The sequence below is a fragment of the Lampris incognitus genome, chromosome 16 (assembly GCF_029633865.1).
Source record: "Lampris incognitus isolate fLamInc1 chromosome 16, fLamInc1.hap2, whole genome shotgun sequence".
NCBI classification, from domain to species: Eukaryota; Metazoa; Chordata; class Actinopteri; order Lampriformes; family Lampridae; genus Lampris; species Lampris incognitus.
This window is the reverse complement of record NC_079226.1, coordinates 4,728,353-4,738,379: the sequence shown is the minus strand read 5'-3', so window position 1 is coordinate 4,738,379 and position 10,027 is coordinate 4,728,353.

Here is a 10,027-nt window from a genome sequence, read left to right as displayed (position 1 = left end):
CTCCAGTAGAGGTCCGGTATGATTCTAGTATGGCTCCAGTATAGGCCCAGTATGACTCTAGTATGGCTCCAGTATAGGCCCAGTATGACTCTAGTATGGCTCCAGTATAGGTCCAGTATGGCTCCAGTAGAGGTCCGGTATGGTTCTAGTATGGCTCCAGTATAGGTCCGGTATGGCTCCAGTATAGGTCCGGTATGGTTCTAGTATGGCTCCAGTATAGGCCCAGTATGGTTCTAGTATGGCTCCAGTATAGGTCCGGTATGGCTCCAGTATAGGCCCAGTATGGTTCTAGTATGGCTCCAGTATAGGCCCAGTATGGTTCTAGTATGGCTCCAGTAGAGGTCCGGTATGGCTCCAGTATAGGCCCAGTATGGTTCTAGTATGGCTCCAGTATAGGTCCGGAATGGCTCCAGTATAGGTCCGGTATGGTTCTAGTATGGCTCCAGTATAGGCCCAGTATGGTTCTAATATGGCTCCAGTATAGGTCCGGTATGGCTCCAGTATAGGTCCGATATGGCTCCAGTATAGGTCCAGTATGGTTCCAGTATAGGTCCGGTATGGCTCCAGTATAGGTCCGGTATGGTTCTAGTTTGGCTCCAGTATAGGTCCGGTATGGCTCCAGTATAGGCCCAGTATGGCTCCAGTATAGGCCCAGTATGGCTCCAGTATGGCTCCAGTATAGGTCCGGTATGGTTCTAGTATGGCTCCAGTATAGGCCCAGTATGGTTCTAGTATGGCTCCAGTATAGGTCCGGTATGGCTCCAGTATAGGCCCAGTATGGCTCCAGTATAGGCCCAGTATGGTTCTAGTATGGCTCCAGTATAGGCCCAGTATGGTTCTAGTATGGCTCCAGTATAGGCCCAGTATGGAACTTGTGCGAGGAAAAGTCTATGTATGAATTTTTGGGGGGAGAGACGTCAGCTGACAGATCCCCGTCTGTGTTCTTGTTCAGCTTGCTTGGGAAAGGGCAATACTTCTTTTCATTACAGCTGAAAAGGGAAAACAACCCCCACACCAAACCTTTGTCGAGATGTAAAAGAAAAAAGAAGATATTTTTATATCTGTGATGATTCTCTGCCATGGAATCCTCTTACTTCAGCTGGACCGACTTCCCTGATGGATACGTCAGTACATTATTATTAAGGTTATTATTATTATGATGATGATTATTACAAATGAATAAAGAGACTTTAAATGGATCCAAGGTTTCCTGACTCTGGGGGGGGGGGGGGTGTAGATGACATGTGGAGCTGCTTATGAATGAATGACTCCAGCCAGTGTGTTTATGATCATAACCATTTATTCTATTTCACACGCAACCTGACGCTCCTCCTTCAGCTGCTCAGCCCACAGCAGAGCCCAGACCACCGGCTGAGAGCCGTCACGCCGGGAGCAGGACGAGGACCCAAATGGAGACAGCGGAGACGGGCTGGGCTCGAACAGTGTTTTAGTCCAACAAACAGGCTTACAGACAGCAGTGAAGACTCGGGACAAGGCGCGCGCGTGCGTGCGTGATAGACGATCTGACAAAGCACCAGGCCTCCCCGGCAGGGCCCTAGAGAGAGAGAGTGACGTCAGCTCCCTAGACGTCAATGGGCCACAGCAATGGCGGATCATGGGAGTCCGGATAGTTCCAAACAGTGCGCATAGAGTATGCGTCACGTTGGAATATATCTATATATCCATATATAAATAACAATCTGAAAATATTGGTTAGTAGTCTAAACTACTAATAAGACCCGTTAGCCCCTAGCTAGCTAGCGGGTCTGACCCTTTAGCCGAGCGGTTAGTGACGTCGCCTTGTGGTGCAGTACCCCCCCCCCCCCCCCCGTATCGAATCCCGCACCGGGCAAGAACATAACCAGTTACAGTGGTGACCAGAAATCGCGGCTAAGCAGTTCATTTAAATGAGCCGCCAAGCTTCGTTTGGAACTATTGGGCGGCTACATGAACCACGTGACCCTCTCGCCTTCTGACCCCTCATTGACGCAACTCTCCCTTCCTAGGGCTCTGCAACCAGGGGGCATAAAGAACCTCGGGGAGCCAATCAGGGAGACTGGGCGCAGGTGGGCGGGGCAGGAACAGAAAAGCCAATCAGGGAAAGGGGAGCAGGTGAGCAGAAAGCCCAGTCGGGGGATGGGGACAGTTGAGCCTTGATGGCCCGGACCACACAACCATGACAAGAACCACATGGTCCTGTCAGCAGAGACGGGGACTCGAGTCACTTCGACTTGGACTAGAGTCGACTCGAGTCACTTTTTTTGATGACGTGACTTGACAAAAAATAAGACGAGACTCAACTTGGACTCGGAAGTTAAAGATTCGGGACTTGACTTGAGACACGAGGACTTGGTTGTGTTCATTTCGTGTTCAGTTTAAAGATGAAATATAAAATAAGCGTCTGCTACCCGGTGTATGAGCACACGCCGGGAATGGCATTGCCATGATTGGATGACCACCCTGTCAGTCAGTCAAGCTCCTCCTACCTTCGTTTCCCCCCCCCCCATATTGAGAAGCACGCCCTCTCAGATCAGACTGGCCGTCAAGAGTCGTCACTTCCGGACTCCGGAAGTTCCCGTGCGGAGGAAAACGGCGATCTGCCGAATGCAAGACGTGCTCCACAAAGATGTCTGACTGCCAGACTACAACAGCAAACTTCCTTCGTCGTGTGAAGACTCGTTCGGACCGGTAAGTGTCTGTAAGACAGCTGACATTAGCCTGTTCTCTCAGAACTCAGTAGTGAGGAATCAGGAAGTGCCGTTTCCCCCAGCCCAAAGCCAAAAACACATCCAAAAACTACAAGAACACACACATCCAAACTAACACACACATCCAAACTAAACAAAACACCGCTGCCCAGGGGAACCAACACCAGCCGGGATGACTGTCGGAACCGCCGGTCTGCATGAGCTAGCAGTTAGCTTAGCCCGCCCCGCTCCCGCGTCCTGTCTGTCTGTCAGACCGCCCTCGGCGTTTCCTCCTCGGCGCAGCTCCAGGCAAGGCCGTGGTCCCCAGGCCCACCGGACGAGGCAGACCAGCCGATCCAGCGCCACCTCTCCCATACGTCCAAACTACAAAAAAAACCCGCCATCAAACGAAGACAAAACTTAGACGTGGACAAAGACACTGCACGGACGGTACTGGGTAAGGCCGCCGCAAACGCGAATTCGCGCCGCCATTAGCGGAAGTTAGCTAATGTTAGCCTGATATGGTACAAAATATCACAGGGCTGCCATCTCCCACGCATTGACCGTGAGACTTTTCACAGGCTCTCACGCCACACGTCCCTTTTCTCATGCAGTGAAAAACAAACTCATTGCTGATAGAAAACAAAAATAAAAAGGGAACAAAACAATAAAGAATGAGGAAAAAACTCATTGCTGATAAAGTGGACATGGCGGTGTGAAAAGAGGACACCGACAACAGACAGACAAAAAGCAGTAATGAAGTAATTTAGAAATAGGTTAAAACGGAGTAAATTCCAATTGGTTTTAAAACTGAGTAAATGAAGTAAATGTGGTTTTAAAACGGAGTAAATGAAGTAAATATGGTTTTGAAATGGAGTAAATATAAGTTAAGGTCACCGGTACCCAGCTCCCAGGGCTCAGTGTTGGGACCACTACTGTTTATTCTCTACATAAACAATATTTGTGAAGTGTCTGACTCTCTGAAAGCCATTGTATTTGCTGATGACACAAATTTATTTTGCTGTGGGGGTCATCTGGATCAACTCCTGGATATAGTACAAAAGGAACTGATGAAGTTAAAGACGTGGTGTGATGCTAACAAACTAACATTGAATTCAAGTAAAACAAAATTCATAATCTTTGGTAACTGTAAAATTAACTCAATCAAGAAACTCATGATTAACAATGTAGAAATAGAAAGAGTGACTGAAATTAAATTTCTTGGGGCAATAGTGGACAATAAATTATGTTGGAAACCACATATAAATTATACCAAGGCTAAAGTATCCAAATCAATTGCAATACTATTCAAAGTCAAAGATCTTCTAAATCCAGCTTCACTTTACACCTTGTACTGTTCCCTCATACTTCCATACATCACCTACTGTGTGGAGGTGTGGGGGAACACATAAAACCAACACTGACTCAATCTTCATTATTCAAAAAAGAGCCAGAAGGATAGTAAACAAAGCCAACTGCAGAGAACCAACAAACCAACTCTTTATCAAACTAAAAACACTAAAATTCAAAGATCTGGTGGACTTTAAAAACTGCTCAAATCATGTACAAAGTGTTGAATCATAAAGTACCCAACAGTATCCAGGGGTTGTTTCAGTTGAGGGAGAGTAGTTATGACCTGAGAGGAATATGTGCGTTTCAACAAAACCCAGTAAGGACAAATGCAAAATATTATTGTGTCACAACCAAAGGTGTCAAGATATGGAACAATTGCAGTGATGAAATGAAAACATGGGAATCAATAATCACATTTAAAAGACTCTTTAAAAATAATATGTTGAACAGATATGGGATGGAGCTGTGACGTCTTGTTTGAGTTGTTCTTGAGTTGTTTTAATGTTTGCTCTGCGTTTGCTTTGTTCTTGTTCTGTTGAATGAATCATTTTTGTTTGATTTACTAGACATCATGGTCACTGGTGGTAGATGATTTACTAGACATCATGGTCTCTGGTGGTAGATGATTTACTAGAGATCATGGTCACTGGTGGTAGATGATTTACTAGACATCATGGTCTCTGGTGGTAGATGATTTACTAGAGATCATGGTCTCTGGTGGTAGATGATTTACTAGAGATCATGGTCTCTGGTGGTAGATGATTTACTAGACATCATGGTCTCTGGTGGTAGATGATTTACTAGACATCATGGTCACTGGTGGTAGTTGATTTACAAGACATCATGGTCTCTGGTGGTAGATGATTTACTAGACATCATGGTCTCTGGTGGTAGATGATTTACTAGACATCATGGTCTGTGGTGGTAGATGATTTACTAGACATCATGGTCTCTGGTGATAGATGATTTACTAGACATCATGGTCTCTGGTGGTAGATGATTTACTAGACATCGTTGTCTCTGGTGGTAGTTGATTTACTAGACATTATGGTCTCTGGTGGTAGATGATTTACTAGACATCATGGTCTCTGGTGGTAGATGATTTACTAGACATCATGGTCTCTGGTGGTAGTTGATTTACTAGACATTATGGTCTCTGGTGGTAGATGATTTACTAGACATCATGGTCTCTGGTGATAGTTGATTTACTAGACATCATGGTCTCTGGTGGTAGTTGATTTACTAGACATCGTGGTCTCTGGTGGTAGATGATTTACTAGACATCATGGTCTCTGATGGTAGATGATTTACTAGACATCGTGGTCTCTGGTGGTAGATGATTTACTAGACATCATGGTCTCTGGTGGTAGATGATTTACTAGACATTATGGTCTCTGGTGGTAGATGATTTACTAGACATCATGGTCACTGGTGGTAGATGATTTACTAGACATTATGGTCTCTGGTGGTAGATGATTTACTAGACGTCATGGTCTCTGATGGTAGATGATTTACTAGACATCATGGTCACTGGTGGTAGATGATTTACTAGACATTATGGTCTCTGGTGGTAGATGATTTACTAGACATCATGGTCTCTGGTGGTAGATGATTTACTAGACATCATGGTCTCTGGTGGTAGTTGATTTACTAGACATCATGGTCACTGGTGGTAGATGATTTACTAGACATTATGGTCTCTGGTGGTAGATGATTTACTAGACGTCATGGTCTCTGATGGTAGATGATTTACTAAACATCATGGTCACTGGTGGTAGATGATTTACTAGACATCATGGTCTCTGGTGGTAGATGATTTACTAGACATCATCGTGGTCTCTGGTGGTTAGTTGATTTACTAGACATCATGGTCTCTGGTGGTAGATGATTTACTAGACATTATGGTCTCTGGTGGTAGATGATTTACTATACATCATGGTCTCTGGTGGTAGATGATTTACTAGACATCATGGTCTCTGGTGGTAGATGATTTACTAGACATTATGGTCTCTGATGGTAGATGATTTACTAGACATCATGGTCTCTGGTGGTAGATGATTTACTAGACATCATGGTCTCTGGTGGTAGATGATTTACTAGACATTATGGTCTCTGGTGGTAGATGATTTACTAGACATCATGGTCTCTGGTGGTAGATGATTTACTAGACATCATCGTGGTCTCTGGTGGTTAGTTGATTTACTAGACATCATGGTCTCTGGTGGTAGATGATTTACTAGACATCATGGTCTCTGGTGGTAGATGATTTACTAGACATCATGGTCTCTGATGGTAGATGATTGTCCTGGCCCCACAGTGGTGGAATGAACTCCCCACTGATGTCAGGACAGCGGAGTCGCTGCCCATCTTTCAGTGCAGGTTGAAAACCCACCTCTTTAAGAACTACTAGTACCCTGTTAATTGTTCTTAGCATTTATTGTATTCACTCATTTTTAAAAAAAATATCTCTCTTGCACTTTTACTTTAGCACTGGTTTTGCTCTTAGATGTTTGTTTAGATGCACTTATGACCTCTGATGACTAGTAGTTCTCCTGATTTCCTACGTTAAATGATGCACTTATTGTAAGTCGCTTTGGATAAAAGTGACGGCTAAATGACTAATGTACTACAATGAATTAAATTAGAAACTGTAAATGAAGTAAATTTAGCTTTAAAACAGTAAATGAAGTAAATATAGGTTAACAACTGAGTAAATAAAGTAAATATAGGTTAAAAATTGGGTAAATGAATTAAATATGGTTTTAAAATTGAGTAAAGATATGCAGAGTTGTGGAAGACCTATCCAGAGGTGAACAGGAAACTGTACCAGATGCTCACCAGAGGAAGCCCTCAATGTCAACAATGCTTTGCCCATACGCTGGTGTTGGTGACGGCCTCAAGGATGCAAGGATCATGAACAGCACCTTTGCAAAATGCTCCAAACTGAGCTCTCTGCTTCATACATCTACTACCTTTAGAGATGCATTTGAGGACAGGTTTGGACAGTGAGGGATCCCTGCTGCTGGGAACATGCGGTGGAATTCAACTCTCTGCCAAATCAAAGCAGTGCTCTCATTCAGCCGTCAGGAATTGTGCCATGTTGTTCAGGGCACAGGCCACAACGAGCTGGTCTTTTCAGTTAGGGAGTGGAATCTAATGAAGGAGCTTTGTGATGTCCTACAGCCATTTACCGAGGCCACCGATCTCACACAGGGTGAGAAGATTGTGACTGTCAGTGCTCTTCTCCCCTGTGTGTTGTACCTAAACCACCATTTGGAGAAACTAAAACAGCAGGTGCACTTCCTGGGAAGCATGGTCAAGAGCCTCCAGAGCTCGCTCAAGAAGAGATTCCAGGGGATCTTTGTAAACATCAGAATGTCATCAGCGACACCAGGAGAAGAATTGCCATTTGCGGACCCAATCTCCATCAGAGCAGCTGTCCTGGATGAAGTTGCTTCACCATGATGTCCTTGTCAATGATGACCTGAAGAATGAAGTTGCTGATGTGGTGAAAGGTCGGTGAATGTATTTATTCACAACCTTCCATAGTCTTAGGTAATGTATTAGCAGTGTCTTTGCATCGTAATTATTAAATGATGTCTAATATGAACAGTGAACAGGGCAGCATGGTGGTGCAGTGGTGCAACATTGATGGGGAGGGATGACTTTTCTAGTACAATTGAAACGGATTCCAGGTCGATGATATGACTAAAACATCCCGTTCACACTGAACACAACAGCGCATATGATGTCCTTCGTTCACTCAAAGTGACAACAGAGTGAATAGTGTTATGATAGTTCGGTGACATCATCAGGAAGTGGTTGACCAGTGGCTATCAATCCATATATACAAGAGCATAGTGTTATGTATTGATCTGTTTTTGTGGTTGGTAAAACAACGGTGTCGACATTTTTAAAGGGAACATACGGAACTTAAAGAGGCCATATCATGCTTTTTGGGTCTGCAGAGTTACAAAGCCCGAAGTCCATTCCAAAGGGAGTTATTCTCTCCGACAGAAAACACTGCCTGAAATGTCTCGTTTGTAGTTTAGCATTTTCTTCAGTTACTTATCTACATCACTGTGTAACACATTTTCCTGCAGCAGACAGAGATTACAGATTACACCTAAGACCCTGCAAGTGAAATCTTGGGTCAAGGGCCACCGAGCTACCCAGATCCTCCAGAAGGCACAGAGCCAGCTGTAGAATGAACGGGTGAGACAAACCAATTTTACCATCGACGCTTTGAAAGCCAAAGAGGAGCCGATCCAACAGAGACTCACCTCATGTCTAGATGAGACCACTTTCCAACGTGTGATTGAGTTCACAGATAAGGCTTGTCTAGCTCAACACGAAAAGTTGAACACCAGGCAGCAAAAGAAGTTCGACCTACTTGCTACGTGCCAGAGACATCGGCAGACAATGGACGGCTCCCTCGACGACAGACAGAGATGGCCGCCAGATACACGCCGGCGCTTTGGACAAGTGGCCATCTATGTGAAGAGGGAACGACCATCCCTAAACTGGGCGGGGGGGCACTGTATTGTTTATAAGGGTGGGGATAACTGCAGTCAGTTGACACGGAAGAGATCACTTAGATGATGATGAAGCGTTTCTCTCAATAAACGTTGTGTCCAGATGAACTGATTCAACTTTCTTTGATTTTCTTACCTGGATTATTGAGCATGCTTAAAGACATGTTCTTATATCTGGTGTTTTGGTGCACATTGCTCTCTAGTGCTTGCCAGAGGGTAGGAGTTCAAACACACTGTGTGCTAGTTGTGGGAGGACTGTGCTGATGCTGCTGGCCTGTTTCCAGGCTCTAGAGGTATACAAGCCCTGCACGGTGGCCAGGGGAGCGCCAGTGATTTTTCTGCTGTCCTTACGGTTCGCTGCAGTCTGTTCCTAACCCATTTTATTGCTGCTCCCAACCAGAGCGTGATGGATGGCAACAGGACAGATTTAATGACTGTGGTATAGAACTGGTTCAACAGCTCTTGTGGCAGACCAAATTTCCACAATTGCTGCAGAAAGAACATCCTCTGCTGGGCCTATTTGAGGATGGAGTTGATGTTGGCTTCCCACTTTAGGTGGCTCCCGGAAATTTGAAGGTCTCCATTGTTGACACAGGCCTGTTGGATATTGTGAGGGGGAGCAGTACTGAGGGGTGTCTCCTAATGTCCACTATCATCTCCACAGTTTTGAGCATGTTAAGCTCCAATTTGTTCTGACTGCACCAGAGCACCAGCCGTTCAACCTCCCGCCGATATGCAGACTCGTCGCCATCCTGGATGAGTATGATGACCTTAGTGTTTGACTTTATGCCGAGAATGCGGACACAGCTCTCACTTTGGTTATACAAGGACCAGATGACTTGTAGCAACTGCCCCGGTACCCCAAACTCCTGCAGTACCCCCCACAGAGTGCCCCGGGGTACACGGTTGTAAGCCTTCTCCAAGTCCACAAAACACATGTAGACTGGCTGGTCAAACTCCCATGCCCCCCTCAGCACTTCCGCATGGTTAAGAGTTGGTCCGTTGTTGCACGGCCAGGCGGAATCCGCATTGTTCCTCCTGGATCCGAGGTTCAACAATCAGCCGGAGCCTCCTTTCCAGCACCCTGGTGTAATCTTTCCCAGGGAGGCTGAGCAGTGTGATGCCCCGATAATTGGAGCACACTCCTCCACATCCTCCCTTCTTACCACTAACTGCATGTAATACTGGTAATCCAGGAGCTAATTTTTTTGTCATATAGTCATCTGAAATGGGTGGAGCTTATAAAGAGCAGTTCTCTAGGGAGGAGGCTCGGGCTGTGTGTTTTAGTGGAAGACAGAAGCAGTCTGGTCACCTGCCATGTGTCTGACAGCAGCTGAGTTCCATGCCAGCAGCAGCTGCCTGGCTGCTTGCAGGCTGTTAGTGACAGACAGACAATAACACCGACAGAATGTTAAGTGTACCGGTCCTCCGAGAGCGTCTGATGGAGAATAA